Raw genomic sequence first — 25121 nt, 5'->3', positions numbered from 1 at the left:
ACAAGATGCTTATATGTTTTCTTTGGAGAAGTATCTACTCATGTATTTGCCCATTTTTAATTGTATTGTCTTCATAGTTGATTCATAAGAATTCTTTTTATATTCTTATTATAAGTCCCTTGTCCCTTATTATTATTTGCAGATATTTTCTCTGCATTCTGCAGGGTGTCTTTTTACTTTCCTGTCTTTTGAAGCACCACAATTCTAATTGATGAATCTAGTTTTCCTTTTTTTTTTTTTTTTGCGTTTGTGCCATTGTGCTTTTGGTGTTATATCAAAGAAGCGATTTGTAACTCAAGATCATGAAAGTTTTACTTGTAAGTTTTAAGAGTTTTTTGTTGTTGTCGTTTTTTGTTTTTTTTTTTAAGGCTTAATATTTTAAAGGCAGAACTAAGTGGAACGGAGGAAGGATATGTATTCCTTAGGATTTTCTGTATACAAGATCATACCCTCTGTAAAAAATTTTTCTTTTTCTCCCCTCCCCCGTTTTTTATGAAGAGGAGATAACGTTTATCATTTATTTGTTTGTTTGAAAGGCAGAGTTCTAGAGTGAAAGATCTTTCATTTTCAGATTCACTCAAAAATGACTGCAGTGCTGGGGCAGGGCCAGATCAAAGCCACAAAGTAGGAGCTAGGCCCTTCATCCAGGCTTCCAAGTCGATGCAGGGGCCCAAGTACTTGGGTTGTCTTCCATTGCATTCTCAGGCATGCTAGCTAGGATTGGGATCAAAAGTGGAACAGCCAGGACTCAAACCAGTGCCCATATGGGATACTAGCAGTGCAGGCAGCGACTTTATGACTTTACGTGCTGTGCGCAGTACTGGCCTCTACTTTATCTTTTTCAATCTGAATGCCTTAAATTTCTCGTTGTTGCCTAACTGACCTGGCTGAACCCCACCCCACCCCCAGTCCAGTGTTGAATACAAGTGGTAAGAGCAGACATTCTTAACTTGTTGCTGATGTTAGGGGAAAGACAGTTACTGGTTCCCCCAGTGAGCATGATGTTAGCTGTGGGTTTTCATTTGTTTTTGAGGAAATGGTGGGATTGAATTTAATAAGTGCTCAGGAAACAGATTCATGTTGAAAGAAAGCAAGAGAATCAGAATGAGATTCAGTTAATGCATTTTGAACCAGCTGGGGAGAGATGGGGCAATGTGTCTTTTTATAATGGAATAAAATGACACAAAGTTGGTATGACTCCAGGTAGATTTGCTTCACCCACTGCAGAAGTTTTCCATCAACTGAGTTAGCTGGTTAATAAATATGTATTGACAAGGAATTCTGTGTTTAGTTCGAATCATAATTCAAACTCGGGTTTAAAAGCTAGGAAAAGTCAAAGAAGTGTGTTCCTCCTTTCTGGTGATGGTGTCACTGTCACCACCCTTAGGCCAGCTCTCCGTGAAGAGCTGTGTTTTTTGATGACTTTGTTTGTTAATCAGTACATTTTGTGTACAGCTCTGTTAGCTCCTTACTGATTTGGGTTTAATTTTTTTTTTTTTTACATGGTACAAACTTAAGTCTGTTTTGCTTCTGTCTCCAAACTCCTCAAAATTCTAAGTTTCCTAACAACAAGAATCATGCCTATACTTAAAATATGCGCCCCTTCTCCCATGTCCAAAGCATTTTGGTATACCAGTAATAGTTGTTAAATGTTGGTAAAGGTAAAAGTGGTTACCAGTACATAGACTGAGCTGTTTGGCAAACATTAAATTTGAACGTATTTTATGCTCCTCCCTTCCCCCGTTTTGTGTTCATTAAGAAGCCTTTTGGGACCAGTACTGTGGTCTTCCAATTGTGGCTCCAGCATCCCCTATGGGCATGGTTCAAGTCCTGGCTGCTCCACTTCCAATCCAGCTCCCTGTCTGGAAAGCAGTGGAAGATGGCCCAAGTATTTGGGACCCTACACCCATGTGGGAGATCCAGAAGAAGCTCCTGATTTCAGCCTGGCCCTATTCCACTTATTGCAAAGCTTTTCAAATAAAAATAAATGCTTTTTTTTTTTTAAGGCAGTTACAGAGAGAGAGAAGGAGAGAGATCTTTCATCTGCTGGTTCACTCCCCAAATGGCTACAACAGCTGGAACTGGGGTACACCAAAGCAAGGAGTCTGGAGCTTTGTCCCAGTCTCCATGTGGGTGCAGTGGCCCAAGGACTTGAGCCTGCTTTTGCTGCTTTCCCACGTGTGTTAGCAGGGAGTTAAAACAGAAGTGGAACAGCCCAGACTTGAACCAATAGCCGCATGCTGGTACTACAGGCAATGGCTTAACCAACACCACAACATTGACCCTAAATTCACTCAGAATTAAGCAGAATTAAGTGTAGGCAGCATACTCAGCAATCTGACTGCATTTCTTGCAGACTCCATCACCATCTATAATACTAACTGCTACTTTTTGGTACAACCTTTTGGCCCACGATAGCTAAGAGGAAAAGCATTTGAAAACTGTGCTTTGCTTTTGTTCCTTTCCCCACCTTATGAAGGCATGAGGCAGGGCTTAGGAAAGCGGCTCTCCCTGTATGTTTCTCCAAGTTGATGCCATTAGCTTCCAGAATAAAATGAAAACTCTCAAATTGAGTTACATATAGGTGAGTAAGATGGACACACACATTTTTTCAGCTTTCTTAGTATTTTTATTTCCAGAATGACCCTTACACTAAGACACAAGCATGTCCCAAGGGCTTGGTATAATTGAAAGCTCACTAACCATCTGGAATAGGAGCCCTAGAAGACCTTGAAAAATTTGCTTCGTAGCTCTTAATTAGCTTGGGCCTCTGTAGAAGAATACCATAGATGGAATGGCTCAAATCACCCATTTATTTCAGGCAGTTCTGGAGAAACTTAGGAGGTTTAGGGTCAAGGTTCCAGTGTGGTCTGGTTCCATTCAGGGCCTTTTTCTGGCTTGCAGTTGACTGCTTGTTGTCAGTGTGCTGACAAGGTGTTTCCCCTGTGTTTGTATGTGATATATGCGCAGAGAGAGACCGCATGCCCTGCTTTCTGCTGTCTCTTCTTCTTTTAAAATATTCTTTTTTTTTTTTTTTCTTGAAAGGCAGAGTTACAAAGATATGGAGAGGGAGAGAGGTCTTCCATCTGTTGGTTCACTCCTCAAATAACTGCAGTAGCTTGAAACTGAGCCCATACAGTACAAATCCAGAAGCCAGGAGCTTCCTCTAGGTCTTCCTTTGTGGGTGCAGGGTCCCCAGGATATGAGCCATCCTCCACTGCTTTCTCAGGGAGCTCAATGGGAAGTGGAGCAGTCAGGTTTAGAGCTGGTGCCCATGTGAGATAATAGCACCGCAAATGGAGGATTAGCTTGCTGTGCCACCACACTGGCCCCTCTGCTGTTTCTTCTTAGAGGGGCACTACTCCCATAAGGGTCCTGCCTTTATGATGACCTCATCTAATCCTAATCACCTCCCAAAGACCCCATCTCCAAATGCCATCACAGTAGGGCTTAAGATTTCAGCATATGAGTTTGAGGAGTGGTGGGGGAGGGAACTGGAACATAAACATGCAGCCCATAAGAAAGGCTTTAATCCTCAATTTGCTTTTCTGGGAAATGAGGACATTGGGAATCACTAACTTTTTACATATATGATTCTGTGAGAAGTAAATTTGCACTGTTTTCCAGTTTGATTCACATGAAATGCTCTCCCTATATTCTCACAGGCAGCTGAGAATTTTAAAGGGTTTTAGGTTTATTCTTTTGTTCAGTATTTTTGAGCATCTGGTGTATTCCAGGTATTAGCAGTGAACAAAATAGAGTTTAGCTTTTCTTGAGCTTATATTCTAACCAAGCAAGAGTATGGACTATTAATAATGGCTAAGAAGAAAAACAGGAAACATAAGGAATGTGGGCTTGCTGCTTTAAACAGTTAAGAGAGCATACCCTGGGTAGCAGTTGAGTCAGGGGAGAGTGCTGAACGCTGCATGGTCAGATAGAAACTCCTTAATTCCCAATCCCGCAGCTAGCAGACACCACTTACTCTCCTCTCCCTACCTAATTTCCTTTCTCTACCAACCCACCTCCAATCCTGTTTTGTGTCAGACACTGTGCTAATTAATGATTTCACAGCCTTTGATAAATCTCAGCTCAAGAATCGTAATAAGAAGTTCCATTTCACACCCCTGCTGCCAGTATACTGCCAGAGTATGGGGCAGTGGCTGGCTTAGATCTGTACCACCCTTCCTGAGATGGTTTGATGTTTAAATAGTTCTGCAACTCCGTACTTTTCCCTTTCCAGTGCTTATTCTCTTTTCCTCCTCATCTTTTCCCTTTTTCCATAACTCCCTCTATCCCCAAATATTTTTATTCTCGTTTCTTTTGCTGCTGTTCTTCACTTGCTTTTGTAATTTCTTTGCTCCCCTTCACATTGCATTTCATCCTATGTTTGTTTTTATCTCAGACTCTTCCTCCTCCCCTGTGTTTTTGCTCCTCCTGCTTGCTGTCCTGTGCACGGAAAGCACAATAACACCTAGCTCATGGCAGGTCCTGTTTGTGCATCTCTGTTGTCCAAGCCTGCAAAATTCCTTTGAGGAGAGATTCTGACACAAGTTAGCGTGGTCCTGCTGGAACTCTGTCCTCACTAGGCCTGTGGCTTACGGCTTGTGCTGCAGGCTTGGATTGCTTCATTCGGGCCCTTCATTCTCTGGCTCAGGCCATTGGCACATTTACCCTTAGTTACTGTGGGCATGGCATCACATATCATTCAGATCATGAAAAGTGCAGTGTAAGCCAGGGAGGGAGGTGCTCCAGGTAGTGAAACTGGGATCAGTTGCTCCTGTGTTCTCGCTGCTCCTCTGGCTTGAGCCCTGTACATGTGTCCCAGAAACCCAGAGCCTCTTGGCTTCTGCCTGCTGCTACCAAAAACCAGTGCTAAGTCCCAGCCTGGAGCAATCGCTGCACTCAAGGGCAGACAGATCAAAGAAGAAATTTCTTTGCTCAGAACCTTTTATTCCCTCACCTCAATCCTGGAGTGAGGTGGGAAACCTAGATGCTACCTATTTCTCCTTTCTGATTCCAGTGCTTTCCCTAGAGTACATCCTAGTCTCCCCCTTCCCTTCTTCCGCAATCCTGCCCTGTCTTCAGCCATAACGTTGGAAGGAATCTCAGTAGCCATCTAATTAAACTGACCTCTGGTTCTGAGCCCACGGGATTGCACGAGTCCATTTTGAAGCTAGGACTTCTCTTTGCTGTCTGGGTCTGTTAGATTTCTGACTTGTGCAGTTGTTGTTTGTCATCTGTTTTCCCGAATGAGTAAATTGAAACAATTCTCTGTGCATGGAACCTGGTATTTTACAGTAGATGCTGTGTGTGCATATTCATGTGCGTTTATGAAAAGGATATTCATCTACCAGCTGGCCAGCAGAGCAGACGCAAAGATATTTCAGATGTGGAGGGCATCCTTTCTTCAAGGGAGTTCACAACCTAATTAGGGAAGCCAGAGATACTCAAGGTTATCTAATGAGTGTCCTCCGAGATGCCATACAGCTCTTTTTAGAATGAATTTCAGGAAAATGTTTGTATTTTTGGCCACACTGTTTATATAACTGAAAGAAGTTTAAATGGGTGTGCATTACCTGTTTTTCACTGTGATTTTGCTCTTGAAACAAACCAGTAGTAAAGAATAAATTTATAGACTTAAGATTCCATTAACCCGCAGGAGGAGGTCAGGGGAGGCTAAGTCCCACCTTGTGGGATTAATGTGCTTTTGATCACATTTGATGAAATTGGGTCAGTACCAGACTGCTTTCCTCAGTTTTTCTGTTCAGTGCACTTTTATGGGCTCTGGAGTAGCTTTAAGAAACTGTCCTAACAGTCTTTCAGTTCTGGGCCCCAACCCATCTCTGTTCAAAAGCCCTGTAGGCTGTTGAAATCCAGTCCTTCTTTGGGAAGACACTGCATCCTGACTTTGTGTTATTCGATGTTTGCTTTACCTCCTTTGAGTCCAGGTAATCCCAGGACAACCTGGCCCACTGAAGGTCGTCAGTACTATAGAGTGAGATGGGGAGGAGACTACTTGGAGACCCTGGGGGACCAGATTTTGTCTTATGATGGTGTGTCTAGGACAGCCATCCAGCATTGTGCTTAGAAAAGATGGCCCAGCCTGGGATTTCTTCCTGTGAACTAGAATTAGGAGCAGCTTGGGAGGACACATTTCCTACAGGGCCCCCATGATGTTGCAGATAAGAAAATCCTGCCTCCTAGATGTCATCTTTCCTATATGCTGTCTCCAGCCGAGATGGTTTCCTTCCTGGAGAGATTGAGGTTTCTGTTTCCTATTTTGCAGGATCTTTTTTATTTTCACATTTGAGGGTCTGCTCAGGGAGCTCCTTCCTGATGTCATCTGGGTGGGACATAAGGGATGGAATGAGGGGATGGCCTTAGGAATGCTCCGCTTTCTCTGAAAGCTGTTTTCAGTCAGTTCAGGCATAGATGTATCTGTGAGGTGGTTCCTTTCCTCCCTCACCCCACCCTTCTTCAGTTTCCTGGAAATGGAGCGGGGACTGGAAGTGAGAAAGGATGGAAATTCCCATTTTGTCCCCCTCTGCTCTGCAGTGGTTGAGATGGGGTTTGGATAAAGGGGATGGGAGAGAAGGGGGGTGGGAGTCAGCCCTGGAGGGAGAGGCCAAGAGACTGCTGAGCTGATGGTATGGGTCTAATTACTCCTCTGCCTTGAGCTTGCCTGTAATTGTGGTTTTTGGGAGCCAGTGCGTCCTGGAAATCTGCTGGAACAGCAGAGATTTGGGGTTTCCGCCTGGGATGGAGTTGAAGTTTCCACTTTGGAATAGCTTGTCCAGCACCACTTTTGCTGGAGGGGTAGGGTAAGTGCCTAAAGCTCAAAAAGGGCAATTAGGATAGTTGTAGGACCATAAGGCCTTCCTTCAGAACTGGATGAGAGGTGGTATGCCCTGAAATCCTAGCTGTTTTTCTTTTTTTTTTTAAGATTTATTTTTATTATTTTTTCATTGGAAAGGCGGATATACAGAGAGGAGAGACAGAGAGGAAGATCTTCCGTCCGATGATTCACTCCCCAAGTGAGCGCAACGGGCCGATACTATGCCGATCCGAAGCCAGGAGCCTCTTCCGGGTCTCCCACGCGGGTGCAGGGTCCCAAAGCTTTGGGCCGTCCTCGACTGCTTTCCCAGGCCACAGGCAGGGAGCTGGAAGGGAAGCGGGGCTGCCGGGATTAGAACCGGTGCCCATATGGGATCCCGGGCGTGCAAGGTGAGGACCTTTAACCACTTGCGCCACCGCGCCGGGCCCAAATCCTAGCTGTTTTTCAAAAGTTCAGAGAGGCAGCACATAGCAGAATATGGTAAAGGTTGTGTGTTTGAAGTTAGATTGACTCTGAGCTTGAGTAAGTGACTTAATTGTTTATACTTTACTTTCTCTATCATTCATTTGAGTTGAACGGGCTGGGAAAATACTAGACTGATCTCAGGGAGAAACTTAACTCCCCTACCACTATGGTGGTGATAATTGGCTAACATTCTGAACATTTATTGTATGCCCTGTACCAAAACACTGTAATGGATTCTGCCATTTCAACTCATAACAGACCAGTGACATTGTTAGCTTCTGCTGCAGATGAGGAGACACTGAGGTTGAGAGGTGAAATGTCTTATGTGAGGTCACAGAGCCACTGTACATTCAGCATCGAATTTCAGCTGCTGGCCAGCACATGTGTAAACCGCAGACCACAGTGTGCCATGCACTTGTGCCAAGAAACACCAGGTGCTAGACTGGCGTAGTGATGACTGTTACTGGAGCAGACGTAGGAGAATCTGAATTCAAGTCCTAACTCTGGTGTCCCTGCCAAGATGTTTATCTTCTCTGAACTTCATCTTCCCCATCTGTAAAATAGATATTTCCAGAGTTATTCTGAGGATGAAATGAGACCACTACCCACTCCCCCGTATGGCACCCGTCACACAGCAGACACATGGTAAATGTTAGCGGAATCTGAATTTAAATAAGGAAAAATGAGCAGTCAGTGTCTGTCTTCCTGTAATTTGGAGATCTCATAATTGAATAAATGGATCTATGTGAAGTAGAATGATGGTGAGAGTATTTAGCCAGAGAGCAAAAACAGTAGTAGAGGAAGGATTCAGAAGTTAAATAGCTTGAGTTCAAATACCAACTCCATCTCACTTACTGAATACATGAGTCAAGCAAGGTACTGTGTAAAATGACTACATTACTAAAATACCAGCTCATGGGTAGTGATTGTAAGGATTAAATGGAATAAAAACTGGTGGTAGTGTAGACCAGCATTGTGGCATAACCTCTGGTACTAGCATCCCATATGGGTGCTGGCTCAAGTCCTAACTGCTCCACTTCCTACCCAGCTCCCTGCTTATGTGCCTGGGGAAGAAGCAGAGTATTTCCCAAGTTCTAGGGACCCTATACTCACATGAGAAACTCAAAGAAGCTCCTGCTTCGAACTGGCCCAACTTCAGCTGTTGGCAGCCATTGGGAGAGTGCAGCAGCAGATTTAAGATCTCTCTCTCTCACACACACACACACACACACACACACACACACACTCTCTCTCTCTCTCTGTTGCTACTCACCCACCTCTCCATAACTCTGCTTTTTATATAAATAAATTTTTTAAAAATGGAGGTGGGACCCAGCACAATGGCTCGATTGACTGAATCCTTACCCTACAAGCATGCCAGGATCCCATATGGGCGCCGATTTGTGTCCTGGCTGCTCCACTTCCCGTCCAGCTCTATGCTTGTGGTCTAGGAAAGCATTAGAGGATGGCCCAAAGTGAAGAAACTCCTGGCTTCAGATCAGATCAGCTCCAGCCGTTTTAGCCATTTGGAGAGTGAACCAGCAGGTGGAAGATTTTTCTCCCTGTCTCTCCTTCTCTCTGTAAATCTCACCTGCCTTTCTAATAAAAATAAATGAATCTTTAATAAAGAAATGGAAGTGGGCATTTGACACTTAAGATATGTGTATTTCATATTAGTTTGGGCTTGCATTCCAACTCTACTTCAGATCCAGCTTCCTGCTAATGCACACTGTAGAATGCAGCAAATGATTGATTACATGCTTGGAGTTTCTGCTACTTGTGTGGGAGACCCAGATTGGGTTCCTTGATGCTGCATTTGGTTATTGGGGAATCGAGAGTGAACCAGCAGATTTAAATCTCTGTGTTTCTCTGCCTTTCAGAGAGAAAAGAAAAAGAATGGCTAATACTTACTGAGTTCTTGCTGTTCTGAACTTTTTGTTTTGCTTTGTTTTAAATAATTCCACCTAGCAATTCCATGAAATAGGTACCATGACTACTCCCATTGTTATGGATGCCAATGCCCAGTCAAAAAGTTAAATAATTTGCCTAGGGCCATATGACTAATAGATGGCAAGGCCAGTCTCTTAAGGCAGGAGAAGGACTCAGTTTACACTTACAATCACACCATTCCATCTCCAAAAGAACTTTACAAACATACTGTGCTTACAGAAGTCAGCATCCTCACTGTGCTCTTTGCCTGTCAGTCACAGCTTACTGTAGGCTGTCAAGTGCCTACTCTTAACTCAGCCATCTACCGGGAGTGACTTAGGATCAAACATGTGTGAAAGCAAGTGGGAATAATAAAATGCCAAGTAGTATCAGCTGACCTCAAATTGCAGTAAGAATTAAATTAATAATAATAAGATCACTGAGAAGGTTTAAAATACTTAAGGACGTTTACCAGAGAAGTTAGCATTTGAAGGTAGCTTCAGAAAACTGGGCTGAAGAACAAGTTGTTTGGAGTGCTAGAATTTTAAAGGAGTCAGATTATCAAGGTTAGTCTTTCATCATTCAACAAATTTTCTTGCGTATATACTATGTGCCTCACCTGAAAGGAGATAAAGATCCAAGATGCTCTCCCAGGTTCATTTCCTAAAGATTACACATTACAGGTGGGCATTTTCCAACTTGAAATACTGTTGCTGCCCTGCTTGAGGTAGTCCTTTCTTGACCTCACAAAAACTTTATTCTAGTGTGATTTTTGTGCCTACATAGAACCAGGGCCTGGCTGGTTCACTTATCTTCCCCTCCCTCCAATTACTACTGTCACAAACGCACACACATACCCGTGTACACCCATGTGACCATTGCCAGACAAGAAGCCCTGAGTCAAATTGTTTAGTAGTTCCCTTAACCTTTTTTTTTTTTTTAAAGACTTATTTATTTATTGGAAAGTCAGATATAACAGAGAGGAGGAGAGACAGAGAGGAAGATCTTCTGCCCGATGATTCACTCCCCAAGTGAGCGCAATGGCCGATGCTATGCTGATCCGAAGCCAGGATCTAGGAACTTCTTCCGGGTCTCCGACGTGGGTGCAGGGTCCCAAAGCTTTGGGCCGTCCTCGACTGCTTTCCCAGGCCACAAGCAGAGAGCTGGATGGGAAGTGGAGCTGCCGGTATTAGAACTGGCGCCCATATGGGATCCTGGTGTGTTCAAGGTGAGGACTTTTAGCCGCTAGGCCACGCTGCCAGGCCCTAGTTCCCTTAACCTTTAAAGAGAATAGCAAATCAGTTTTCAAGTGCCAATAACTTTTATCTTAATATCCCTTTTACTGTTATTCTGTACTGTTACTATATATTCTCCTCAAAATCGAATATATAACTCAGTAATAAGCACATGAGAGCAACCAACACTTGCTTGAAGTGGCAGGAGCCACTGTTCTAAAATCCCCTGTCCTTCCACAAAATGGCCTGGAATCTCCCACAGTGGAGAAGGCCCTAGCTGGTCTCTTCTCTGTGTGTATAATCTAGGTCTGCAGACTGAAGAAGCACCTGAGTGGGCAGGGTCAGTGATGCCTTTGGTTTGTGGCCTGTCTGTTCTACCTCCTTTCAGGCGGGTACATATCTGAGTGATGTAGGGTTGTCCCAGGCCGAGTCTGTGTTCTGAAAATAGCAGCTAAGTGGTCCCAGTCCCTTAGTGAGCATGAGCAGATGCAATAAGGATCAAAGAGATCAACAGAATCCTTTAGTGGTAAAACTGCCACGAAGGCTGCAGGGATTTGTGGCTGAAACAGCTGACTCCATTTTTGGGGGCCAACCTCTGTCAACACGCTAACTATGTATAGAAAATATCCTTTGTAGAACTCAGTTACCTGGTGGTGGTGGAGGTGGGCTGGGAGTGTCAAGGAAGATGGTGACTTGTGTGGGTTGCTGAAGAAATAGAAAACAGAAGGGTCTGCTTCAGGACAGGCATTTTATTAAAACACATGGATAAAGTACATGAGTATCCTTGGTAAGTAATGGAGAAGCAAGGATATGTAATTATAGTACAGTGTATGATGTTTAAGGGCTGGAAGGATACAAAGAATGGAAGAGATCTCTTTACAATTGGGCTTTACAGTTGGTGGAGGAAGGCTTCCAGAAGGAGAGGAGCTTCTGGGCAGCTTGAAAGGGTGAAACAGGAAAGCGTAGGGAGCCTGTGGATGGCTGTTGAAGAACCTCCCCTGCCCGCCTGCCCTCCTGCCCTTTCTTCTGTGCTTCTGTCTGGGCTACCTGGAGTCATCAGGCAAGAATGTAGAGGGTAGGGACTCCCAGCCTGGGAAACTCTGGATCCTCCTCCCTTCAGAATTGGTGACTTAGGCTTCTGTAACTCAGTTTGCTTCTACCTGCAGCTGCCTAAACTGAAGAAAAGTTTTCAGCTTTCCTTATGGGGCAGAAAAGGAATTGCAAGGAGCAGATGTCTCTAGGCAACTCACATGATCTCCACCAGTTCCTTATCTTATGATTTAACATCAGTGGTTTTAAAATTGAAGACTAACTTCACGATTTTGCTATGAGCTCCATCTAGTAAAGGGAACTGATTTAAAATCCACCACAATGAAGTAAATTAGATGCATCTATTTTTAAAATTAGATGAATCATTTTAAAAGCAAAGTGAAGACTTTCTGAACTGGCCGTTATTTAGAGTTCCATGTCTTATGGCTTATCCTTTGTTTGTACCAGTAATCAAAAACTGATTCAAATAATTCTGTTTATACCAGGTATAAAGGAGAGTACTTATAAAACCTTGCTTTTTTAAGAAAGCCTGGACTTTTAAAAATTTTTACAGTTAAGGAATTATCATCACCTTCATCAGGATTTCCTTCATAACAGATTTACTTACCTTTTTAAGAAAACCTGGGTAAAAGAAGATACACCTATAAAGTGATTGTAAGCTAACCATTTAGTTATTGCAAAAAGTACAAAGTTTGGTCTTTCCATTTAATCCTCATGAAAGCTGAGATTTGATCTGTGTTGAATGCCCTGTCTAGTGTCACACAGGACTTGAGATGGCACAGAAGATGGCTCCTTCCATGAACTAAGGATTTTTCCATCCACTGGCCCTCTGACAAATGTTCAATTTTTTAATTTTTTTTTTTAAAGATTTATTTTTATTATTATTTTTTTTTATTGGAAAGGCGGATATACAGAGAGGAGAGACAGAGAGGAAGATCCTCTGTCCAATGATTCACTCCCCAAGTGAGCGCAACGGCCGATGCTATGCTGATCTGAAGCCAGGAGCTTCTTCTGGGTCTCCGACGCGGGTGCAGGGTCCCAAAGCTTTGGGCCGTCCTCAACTGCCCTCCCAGGCCACAGGCAGGGAGCTGGAAGGGAAGCAGGGGCCGCCGGGATAGAACCGGCGCCCATATGGGATGCCGGGTGTGCAAGGCGAGGACCTTAACCACTTGTGCCACCGCGCCGGGCCCAAAATGTTCAATTTTTATCTTATGAATTTTAGTCTCTTATCTCCTTTGCCCTCTGTTAAAACCAGAAACTCACATGAATCCAGAAGCCCTCCATTTTGTGGACATCACTAGTATGGACACTAAACTGCTTCTAGATCATTGGTATCGATGGAATCTGTGGTGGTTTTGTAGCTGAAGTGAGTTTGGCCATGGCCTGCCTTTACCTTATTCTCTAGGGAAAAGCTTTCTATTCCTGGTTGTGAACTTAATCCCACCTGAGCTCTGAGTGCAAAGAGTTGTTATGCTTAAGTTGTGCAAGACAAAATTATTATGCACTGCTAAAATAAAAAAGGATATAAGATCATTTGCCTCAGCTGCTATTGAGGAAATAATGAAGTCAAGGCACAAAGATAGCACTTTGAGGCACTTTTGAATTCATATCTTGATTCTGCCATTCAACAGCTGCTGACCTTGGACAGTTTAACATGTCTGAATCTCATTTTTCTTATCTGCAAAGGAAAAATACCAGTGGTATTGCCACACTTTGTTGAAAGGATTGGATGAATGCCATCAACTATTGGGTGTTTATCCTGTGTAAATTTTCTTCTCCCTTTTCAGTACAGAAAGATATAGTCTGGAAACCAGCATTGTGACACAACTTGTTAAGCCACTGTCTGCAGTGCCAGCTTCCCATATGGGTGTTGGTTCAAATCTGGGTTGCTCTACTTCCAATCCAGTTCCATGAGAATTCCCCTAGGACAACAGCTGAAGATGATCTAAGTTCTTGGGCCCCCTGAGCTGAAACATGGGACATCTAGGAGAAGTTTGACTCCTTCCTAGCTGTGGCCTAACCCAGTCCCCTATTGTTGTGGGCATTTAGGGAGCAAATTAGCAAATGGAAAGTCAGTCCCTCTCTCTGTGTGCTCTGCCTTTTAAGTAAATTTTTAAAAAAATAGAATTGTTCTAGAGCCCAGTTGTCTAGACTATCAGCTCTGGCTTTATGCCAACATGGCCTACTCCCTCCCTCTTGCTGCAGCAACCTCAGTGACATCCCATCCTTTTGTGCTTCCACTAGCCAGATCAGTGGCTGTCCTGGAACTTCTTTTGATTGTGTCGTCTGGAGTGAGAGAGCTAGTGAATGGCAGAACTAGCATCACTATTCAGGGCTCATGGTCTCCTCTTGCTGCCTTATCAAAGGTAACATTCTGGTGGAAGACACTTTGATAAAGACAAGTGAATAAAGACTAAGCATGGTTGTGAGGGATTGGTCTTCTGCTTCAGAAGAGATCTGTAACATGGTGGCATCTATTGAGTAACAAAATTCATTAAGTTTGTGTTGCAAGGCAGGATGTGATTGTGCTTCACTTCAAATCTTAGAACAACAGTAGCAACCATTCATAACGTACTGCTGTCTGCCAGGCATTGTGCTGGATGCTTTATTTACATGATGCCAGTTCTTAACAGTAGTCCTGCAGGGTAGGGAGCAGCATTCCAATTCTGTGATGAGAAAACTGAAGTTCACAGAGAATAAAATAATTTGCCCTAAGTCATAGAGAAGGTGGAAGATAGAGCCAGTGCAAATCCATTCTAACTCCATGGCACTATTCCTTATTCCATACTGAATTCTTAGACATAGCCAAGCATTGGACTTTTCCTGAGAACTGTGTGCTATGAACTCAATTAAGCCAATATGAATCTGTGCTGATGACACCTGGGAAGCCAGTTGGGTTCTGAGTGAAGAGCAGGTGCACAGCCCAGAGCAGTGGAGTTTTTCTGCTGAGCTGGATGGAGGGGGCTGTGGGATGCAGCTTGCTCTCATCAAGAAGACACAGATGGGTTTGGCTTTGCCACTTTGGCAGTTCACAGTCCAGTGTCCAGTGAGTGAGGGAGAACAGTCAAGCACCATGGAAGAGGTGCTTTACAGGAATGCAGACATATGCCATTGGGTGCTGGGAAGACAGGAGTGACAGGACAGGTGGCTTTGGGCACCTTCTAGTTTTCTTCAGTGGCCCCACCATCGCAGAGAAGGGCAGAGTATGATACAACTGTGACTGGAGGATACCAGACCAGAGCTGTCCAAATAGAAACAGATTCAAGCCTCATGTGCTATTTAAAATTTTCTAGTAGCCACATTAGAAATAATAAAAAGAAATAGGTGAGATTAATTTTAATGATGTTTTAAAATTTAACCAGTATATTGAAATTATACAGAAATTTTATCCTCATCCTCCCCTTCCCCCCCCCCTTTTTTTGAGGAATCTGGTATAAATTTTATACTAGTGTGTTATGTTTTAGTTCAAATCAGCAGTAGTTTGTGTGGTCTTAGCTACATGGCCTTGAGGCTCCTTGTTAGTGCTGAGCTACTGCCCCAGTCAGGGCAGGCCGTCCCTTACCCATCCTTCTTAGAGTTTTCCAGTGGCAGTACTCAGGTGTGTGCCATCGCTGCCCCACTTGGGCTCTTGGCCTCTGGCCTTTCCTCTTCCAGTCTTCCCCTGACACTGCAGGCAGACCTGTCTGTTTAAATGTTAGCTCTGATCCTATTATCTGATCCTATTACTCATGCAAAGTCTTCCACAGTTCCCAATCCTTAGAAAATAACATTTGTAATCCTTAGTTAACACTTCAGGCCTTTCCCCAGCCTTCTCCTGTTGTTACACCTCCTGACATTGATGTGTTGCTTTACTTCTTTTGTGTGTGTGTGTGTTGCTTTACTTCTTGCAGAGCCTTTTCAAAGCCTTTTAACTCTCACAACTGCCTTCTGGACCAGATATGTCAGGGCAGCTGAATTATCCACATGCTCTAAGTGGAGAAACTGGCACTCAAACAGTTTTGAGTTTTCTAGGATCAGCCATCTAATAAGTGGCAAAACCAGGATGGATCTGCATCTTTTCCTTTTAATCTTTTGTTATATCCCTATTGTTGACTCTGTCCCCCTTTCTCCCTCATGTTACACTGACAGATTCCCCAGAACTGCTGGTCCTTAGCCTCCTCCTATGCCTCCTTACACTGTTTCCTTCCCCTAGCAAGTCCTTCCACAGCAGAGCTACCATCCACAGCTGACCCCTTCCTCTGAGGCTCAGGTTAACATCAGCCTCTCCTTTTGAAATCTACTTTGTAGCTCCCAACACATGTAACATGTGTTTTCTTAGTGGATGCTTCATTGTTTTATGTGCAGAATTAAACTCTACAAATCTAGGAGATTGATGAATTTAGGAGCTTAACAGTTCATAGAGAAGGCTGATGTTTTTTCTCAAGTTCATGGAAAGGCTAACACCTTCATGCTTTAGTCTTTGTAAAACTGAAATTATAACTTTAATATTGATTTATATTCATTGTACAAGTCAGTAAAAATTTTTAACTTGTGATAAATATATGCTTATGATACTTTGATATCCAAATTTTTTAATATCTGCTATACAGTTTGATCTGGAATTGTTTTTTAGCTCTAGAGAATGAAACAAATGCAGATTATCCTGAAACAAGGAAAAGCAGACACTAAGTAGAAGATGGCCCAAGAGATTGGGTCCCTGATATCCATGTGGGAAACCAACATAGAGTTCCTGGTTCCTGGCTTTGAACTGGCCTGGCCCCAGTCATGTTGGCCATTTGAAAAGCCAGGGTCCAGCACCTACTGGTGTTCACAAGAGCCAGGGTGGGTGTAGGATGGGCTGGGCTAAGTCATGGCACCAGCTGAACCACGTGACAGTTGGTTCTGGGGGTGGGTCAGACTTGGCTGGGCTGTGGCTTGGCTGGGCTCTTACAGTAAGAGCCAGAATGGGTGTGGGCCAGTCTGGTAAGGCCATTGTACCTGCCAGGACTAGAGGTTGGCTAAGGCAGGCTGGGCCAAGAACCCACAGGTGTGCATGAGATCTGCCACTGGGAGATGACCTTATAGAGGAGTTTGGAGAATTACTCTGTCGGGATTCAATCCCTGTGGTGAGCACAAGAATCATGAGTGGGAGCAGCCCAGACCAGGCCAGGTTACAGTATCCGCCAGCATATGTGTGGGTCAGGTCTAGGAGTGGGACCAGGTTGGGCTGCATCACCAGCCCATTCACATTAGGGCCAGGACTGGGGACTATTCAGGCTTGGCTAGGCTGCAGCACCTACCAGCATGAGCTGAAACTGGGGACAGGCCAGGCCTGGCCAGGCCACAGCACCTGCCAGAAAATATTGAGGTGAGGTGGACCATCCTAAGCAACAATATCCACTGGTGCATACATTGCACTTTCCAGATGTGCAAGATATGGGGCGGGCAGAGAATGGGCCTAGTAGGAAAACTGTGGACACCTCTCTGATGGGTTGTAGCTCCCACCAGTGAGCGTGAGAACTAGGGCTGGGGATGGACCTGGCTGGACAGGCAGTAGCTGGATAGTGGGCTCAGTTGGGCTGAGCTAGGCTGCAGCACCTGTTGGTGTATACAAAAGCCAAAGGGAATACAGAACAGACTGGACCAGTCTGCTGCATACGCCAGCTTGTATAGGAACTGGGGCTTGGGGCAGACCTGGCGCAAGCTATCAGGGTCACTCCAACTAGGCTGCAGTTCCTGTTGGTATATGTGATGGCTGAGTGTGTGGTGGGCAGGGTTGGGCTGAGCCACAGCATCTATTGGTTTACATATGAGATGAGGCTGGAGAAAGAACTAACCAGGTGACTGTAACCATCAGTGTGTGTGTGTGTAGAGTGATGTGGGTGATAGACTGAGCCAGACCCCACCCTGAGTCAGTTCTGGGATCACTTCTGGTGAGTTTTCTTTGGTGACATTCCCCTCTACAGCTGAATCACCGAATTTAAAACTCCAACCATGGTGAAGAAATCACTGGATCTGTGGTCTGACCATGGAATGCCTGTGTCAGAATTGGGTCTCCTCGGCTGCTGAGGCCTGTGCAGTGGATTACATGCCCAGATGTATATGGGGAACATGATAATCAGTTCATTCAGGCCTTCAAAAGATATCTAATACCATGGCAGAGGATGGAGGGCAGAACAAATTGAACAATTTTCTCTGCCAAGCATTTCAGCAAGTATCTGGGTGAATGGAGACTAAGGTGAACTATGTCAAACAATGGGCCTTGGAAGGATTTCCTCATCCTTGGAGCAATGAAATTGCAACAGCATTTCAGAACTATCAAAACCACTTGAACAGTACCCTCAGAACATGCTCCACATTGGAGATCCTGGAATGACATCAAGTGGCCATCCCCCATTCCTGGGTACTGATGCGGTTAGGATGCTGGGTGTGGCTCCTCGTTTCCATCTTCCCCCACATACAGGAAGAAGAAAAATTGAAAACGGTGGTCTCATCCACTTTCCCTTAAACCTCGACACTTCCCATACTAATCAGTGATCCACAAGGGAGTGCATCCTTCTCAACTATGTAAACATCATCAAAAATAAAATTTCAAAACTGCAAAACAAACGAAAACTGAACCAGATGATGGAAAATCTCTCCATCTTTCCTCCTCTTTCTGTAATTTTGCCTTTTAAATGAATAGTTTTTTATTTTTTAAAGGACAAACTCAACAGTAACCTTTGCTATTAAATGAGGGCAGATTTCAAGGAGATCCAATGTAGCAAGACATCAGAGAAAGCTTCCTTGAAAAAGACACCCTTCAGTTGAAGTCACCCCTAGAGAATGGATATAGATTGACCTGGCCAGGTCAGTAGAGAAAGTGCTGGGGTTGAAGAACAGTGAATGAGCTAAGGGAAGATGGATAGGAGGTGAGGTTTGAGAGTAAGAGAAAGGGGCCCAGCGTGGTAACCTAGTGGCTAAAGTCCTCGTCTTGCACACACAGGGATCCCATATAGTTGCCGGTTCATATTCCAGCAATCCCACTTCCCATCCAGGTCCCTGCTTGTGGCCTGGGAAAGCAGTTGAGGACAACCCAGAGCCTTGGGACCCTGCACCCGTGTGGGAGACCTGGAAGAAGCTCCTGGCTCTTTTCTTTTAAATCAGTTTGGCTCTGGCTGTTGTGGCCACTTGGGGAATGAATCAGCGAATGGAGGATCTTACTCTATCTCTCCTTCTGTCTGTGTATCTGACTTTCCAAGAAAAATAAACCTTAAGAAAGAGAGAGAAAAAGAGAAAGGACCTGGGAGTCATGTTCAGAATTTCTAATGTCATACAGGGAAGATAGGAAACTTAAAGGGTATTATATCTTTTGAACTATCTTTTTTAAAGATTTATTTATTTTTATTACAAAGTCAGATATAACAGAGAGGAGGAGAGATAGAGAGGAAGAGCTTCCACCCGATGACTCACTCCCCAAGTAACCGCAACGGCTGGTGCTGTGCCGATCTGAAGCCAGGAGCCAGGAACTTCCTCCAGGTCCCCCTCATGGGTGCAGGATTCCAAAGCTTTGGACCGTCCTCGACTGCTTTCCCAAAGCCACAAGCAGGGAGCTGGATGGGAAGTGGAGCTGCCGGGATTAGAACCGGTATCCATATGGGATCCTGGCGTGTTCAAGGCAAGGACTTTAGCTTCTAGGCCATGCCATTGGGCCCTGAACTATCTCTTTAGCAATGATTTCTCTGGGTGTAAAGAATGAATGGTGTAGAGAATGTAGAGAGGGAGAAATAAACAATCTGTAAATGTGAAAATATTATTTCAGTAGGTCTTGGCATCTAATGTTATTTGCAGGAAGATATTGATTTCTGACTCAAGATTCTGTTTGCTAAGGAGGCCTCTGACCAGAAGCAAGGCTGTGCTTGGGCTGAGGAGATGAGTTTCAGTTTGAATATTTTAGCATTGAGGTGTGAATGAAGATAATTTGGTCTCTCCCCAACCTGAGAATGGTGGTATTATCCACATCTTTTTTTTTTTTTTTCTTTTTTTACTAATTGGGAAACTGAGGCTTGTAGAAGTTAGATGACTTGTCTAAGATTACATAGCCAGGAAATGGCTAAACCTGAGCTGCAGCCAGTGTTTTGACGTCATAGCCTGTGTGTTAAGTATTCAGTGTAGAACCAGGCTAGCCAGTACTTTCAACAAAGCTGCCTCTTCCTCCTCACACACCAGTTAGCAAGTTGTCTGTTTCTGGTAGTCAGACTGTTCTGAAACTCCCCCTGCAAGAAGAAAGGAGAGTGCTGCAGGCTCTGTACTACCTTCCATTCAAACACTGCAGGATCTGCCTGCCTTTCTGCGGATTGGTCACTCGCTCACCCCTGACAATTGTTAAGCATGTGGACCTGGAAAAAATACCAGAAAAATCACAGTAAAGCTGTTTGCATAGGACTTTATACTTTCAAAGCACTTGACAAATATTACCTCTTGTTGCTTACATCAGCTCTGAAAGCAAGAAGGAATGCAGGCACTGCCTTGGCCAGTGAACACCCACTATGCAGTAAGCACTGTGCTGGAATGTGGCTGCTGTTTTGAGGATAAAAGACTCAGTCCTTACTCTCAGGAGCTTAAAATCTAAAAGGGAAGACAGAAAACAGGTGAAGGAATATGTGTTCATCACACGTGAGAAATGTAATAGTTTCAGATATGAGGGACTTATTTTGAGAGCTTCTCCAAGTTATGGAACTCAGAATAAGAAGCCAATTGGACTCTTCATTAAAGTAAATTTACACTGCAGACCTGCTGAATCTAATCATTGTGACCTTAGGGTAGTTCACTTGCTGCTCAGTGCTAGACAGAGACTTGATTCAGTGAAACTTTTCTGACTCACAGCCAAAGAATGCTACTCTGCCTCCTAGTTTTAGAGATGAGAAAGCTGACACAGATGAGTGACCAGGCAGCTCTGCTCACACCTTTACCTGTAGGATGTTCAGGCCTATCAGGCAATGTTTGACAGCCTCAGACCAAAAGGAAATTTCTACTTGAAGGAAGAATCCTTGGAAGATTAAGGTGCAGAGTGCCTGCTCAAAGCTCCGCCTTGGGAGATAAGGAAAGCCAACCTGTAGACAAGACCAGGTCAGGGTTCAAAGAGTGTGGACTTGATATCTGGAGTTAAGGTCCTGGCACAATGACGCTTTGCCAGCTTTTGCTGGATTTAGGGAGGAGCTCAAGAATATTACTTTACCCCAGAGTCAAGAAGACTTAGCTTAGCATATGTATAGTGAGCCCTTTCATCTTTCTGTGTGTCTGTCGTATTTAAATGTGTTATATACTTTACATACACATATAGTATATTGTGTGCTATCTTAATGTCTGTTTACATACAGTTACATAATGTATATATGTGTATTGTTACCTACCGTATATGTATGTGCACACATGTGATGCCTGTTATATATGTACGTGTAAAACAGAAAAGATCAATTAGATCTATAGATGACCACAGATCATGTGTTCTAGGAGCATAGACCTCGAAGCCAGAAAAAAAATTTTTAAATTTATTTATTTATATTGGAAAGGCAGATTTACAGAGAGAAGGAAAGACAGAAAGAAATACCTTCTATCCGCTGGTTCACTCCCTACGTGGCTGCAACAGTCAACGCTGAGCTCATTCAAAGTCAAGAGCTCTCTTCCACATCTCCCATGTGGGTGCAGGGTCCCAAGGCTTTAGGCCATCCTCCACTGCTTCTCAGGCCATAAACAAGTAGCTGGATGGGAAGTGGAGCAGCTAGGACATGAACTGATGCCCCTATGGGATCCTGGCATTTGCAAGGTGAGGATTTAGCCACAAACTATTGCATTAGGCCCGCCAGACAAGTTTTAAATGTCTTATTTCATTTACCCAATCTCCGTTCACTCATGTGGAAATGAGAGTATACAGCCTGCCTCAGCGGACATTTGATTGGTTAAAAATTAAGTGATAACACGTGAGATTCCTAGCACAGTGTCATTAGCTAACAAGAACTTTATAATTATTACATATTGCAAATCTTTTAAGCATTATCCTTGTTTATACATCGTGCTTCGATGTAGGTAAAAGTGAAAAGACTGGGTACCTTCCTTTCATTGATAGGAAGGAAGGACATGATGTTGTTTATCATTTTTTTCTGTAAACCCAGAAACCAATTCTGTTTGACCACCTAGACTTCAAACTCTTGTACTTAAGGTTCTGAGAGAAGCAAAAAGGAGTGTAAGCTGTGGGCGGTGGAAACTAGGCAAAGACTTGTGCCCATTTGAGGAATGACCCCAGCCAGGTCCTGTTGATTATCACTGCATGAGGCTTTAAACTAACAGTACTAGAATTTCTGTCTTTAAATAGGAAGCAGGAATTTTGGTATTTTATGTGAAATTGCCTACCATCTAATTTTTTAAAAATTATATATATAACTCACATACTAGCATTATGGCATAGCAGTTTGGGCATCCCATATCAGCTCCCTGATAATGCACCTGGGAAAGACGGGGAGGATGACCTGAGTTATTGAGCCCTTGCCATGCATGTGGGAGACATGGGTGGAATTTTAGGCTCCTGGCTTATGCCTGGCCTGTGCTGGCCCAGCCCTGGATATTGTGGCCATTTGAGGAGTGAACCAAGGGATGGAAGATCTGTCTCTTCCCATCTCTGTAACTGCCTTTCAAATAAGGAAATAATGTTTTTAAAATAAAATATTATAAAAATACATATGACACATACATTATTTATATAACATGTATACATATTCACACACATGAACATACCATATGCCAACAAAGGGAATAGATGGACTCCGCAAGGTCACCAAATACTGCCTGATGTAATCCACACCCACCTGTAGGCTGGGAGGAAAAGGGTGTTTTCACCGCACTTTAGCACTGCTCTGTGCCTGGCACTGCACTGGAGTGTACAGGGAAGTCCCTGGAGGAAGGACGAGCACCATAAAGAAAGGAGGATGCTAGAGCTTATCAGTGAGTTACTGCATGAACTTTTCACTTACAGTAAGTGAAAAAAAAAAGTGAAGTGCAGAAGGAGTGGGATACTGCCTGTTGTGTAAACAGGAAAGAAAAATCTGAATAGGTATAAGAAAGCCAAAAATGAATGGAAATGGTTAATAAGGTGAAGAGCAGGGGGTATTTCTGAATATATTGCTAAATTTTTCATTTTTAGTTTCAGCAAGGCAGAGGTTTAATATACTCAAAAGATAAAATTAAGCCTTAAAGCAAAACAAACCATAAATTTATAGAGCAACTTAAATGCATTTCAGCTTGGCAACATTAAAAAATTAATTAATCCAAAGTAACTGTGATACATAGTACTGACTTGTTCTGTGATTTGAGTAAGAACAGAAAGAGTTGCAGGGAAACCTTGAACTTAGTTCAGTTTGTTCTACTAGTGATATTGATGTAGCAATTCCAGAAATTATCTTGTCTCATTATACTGTGGAGCACATGAGAAAACACATTGATAATGTTTGGAACAGAGTTCTTTTTCTCACCATGAGAAAAAGAAGATAAGATATGGAAAGAGGAGGATGAGGAAGACTCCTGTTGTTAAAATTGGAGATTTTTTAACAATTCGAAGTCTATTGAGAGGGTCTGGATGGAGTGACAGCTCAAAGGCAGTGAGCTCTTCCTGGCAGCCAGTAGTTGTATCAAAACACATTTCTTGCTGAAAGGAACCAGGGCTACTTAGAGAAATGTTTGACAGTAGCTCTGGCATAAGGAAAGTGCAAGGTGAGCCTGAGATACTGTTTTGTGCCAGAAAGCAAGGACTTGATCAAAGACAGGTGGTGGGAAATTAACAGGACACAGAAGCTGACTTGTAGAGTATCCCCTGGCCAGATTAGGATATTTTATTTAAAAAAAAAAAAAAAAGAAGAAGAAGTTCAAGAGAGTTAAATGACGCAGAGAAGGACATAGAGAGCTACCATCTGCTTGGGTTCACTCCCCAAAGGCCTGCAACAGCTCACAGGGCAAAAGCCAGGCCCTGCGAGTTCATTCCAGGTTTCTCATTTGAGTGGCAGAAATAAAATCATTTCAGCCATCATCACTGCCTCCAAGAGTCTGCTTTAGCAGGAAACTGAATTGGAGCTGGAGACAGTCCTGAAATCCAGGCACTCGAATATGGGAGGCAGACATCTATTAACATGGCTTAACTGCTAGGTCACAAATCTGCTCTTTTTTTTTTTTTTAATATAATCGACTATTTAATACATTACTTTGGTGGAAAAAGGATTGTGACTTGGTAGCACTGCTCCAGAAATGAATCGAATTAACTTCTCTTTATATATTAAAAAAAAAAAAATACTGGTAAATAAAAGTAGATGGAAGGCTGGGATTAATAGATTACTATTTTGCAGCCACTAGTGCAAAAGTGGTTCAGGCAGTGATCATCGATGCACAGTGAAAGTATAGAGGGAGAAGTTGTTAGAGAACAGGATAATCAGATAGTCTCAAAATAGCACCCTGCAGATTTCTCACTAATTCAGGTGGGAACCTAGCAGTATCGACAGAGGCAGATTAGACACACCACAGTATACAATACTATTTTAAAATGGTCCACTTGAATCTCATTGTGATGAGATATCAGACAGATCCAGAGTGCAAGCCATTGAATCAAAGGCACTGTCAGTTGAATGTCAGTGTTTTGAGAGACCAAGAAAGGAGATCTTGAATTGAGGAATTTGGGGAACAGCTATAAAGAACATTAAAAAAGACAATTGGGGAAATTTAAATATGTACTGTGCATTAAATAATAGTGTGTCAAAATGAAACTCACTAGATTCTGAGTGTTTTTACCAGATTATGACAATATTTCAGGTGATATGTATATATTTATACACACACATATATAATCACATACATATATGCTAATTACTCTGGTCATTGCACAATGTGTATATGTATATATAGTGAAACATCACATTGTATATCAAATTTACACAATTATGTGTAAAAACTAAAACTATAAAGATTGACTTCATTGGGTGTGTTGATGATATTGTGATTATGTTGGAGAATTTCAAGGTTCTTAGGGAATATGTGCTAAATGCTTAGGGGTAAAATATATCTACCACCTTGAAGTGAGAATAAAAATATATATAGAGAGAGTGATAAAACATAGGTGTCAGTGTTAATTTTTGAGTCTAGATGAGAGATGTGTGGGTATTTCCTATGCTGCTCCCTCAAATTGAGTGGAGTTTGAAAGTTTCCTAAATAAAATGTAGGAGTAAATGATGTGTAGGCTGCAGTGTCCAGGGATAGCTTCATGGAGTCAATGCCATTTAACCAAGACCTGGCTAAAGGAGTAGGAGATGGGTAGAAAGGAGAAGCAGTGGAGGCTAGCACAAGTCAGGTGGGAGTGAACATGGCACCTCTTAGAGTCCAGCAGAAGTAGGTTTAAGTTAGACAATCTATGAAATTTGCTTGAATCCATATGATGAAAGGTCTTTAGTACTGAGCTGTTATTACCTGTGTATCTCTCTATATAGATGGTAATAATAGAAATTATAGGGGTTAGCAGGGAGGGGAGAGAGAGGGGAATGGTGTTAGGAAAAATTAACGTGTTGAGGTGGCAAGCTGGGTGGACTGTACAGTGGGAATGTGTTTTTCAGTAGTCC

At 43.1% G+C, this 25121-nt stretch overlaps 1 protein-coding gene across 1 annotated transcript in view; it reads left to right on the top strand.

Moving 5' to 3' along the window:
- Nucleotides 1-25121, top strand: part of ARHGEF11 (Rho guanine nucleotide exchange factor 11) — a 129623-nt gene that overhangs the window by 43908 nt on the left and 60594 nt on the right. The window lies entirely within an intron of this gene.

The sequence above is a fragment of the Ochotona curzoniae genome, unplaced genomic scaffold (genome assembly GCF_017591425.1).
Source record: "Ochotona curzoniae isolate NIBS_2020 unplaced genomic scaffold, NIBS_Ocur_1.0 contig_4909, whole genome shotgun sequence".
In the NCBI taxonomy this organism is placed as follows: Eukaryota; Metazoa; Chordata; class Mammalia; order Lagomorpha; family Ochotonidae; genus Ochotona; species Ochotona curzoniae.
The sequence above is the reverse complement of the archived record's forward strand: the minus strand, read 5'-3'. Positions and strand labels throughout refer to the sequence as shown.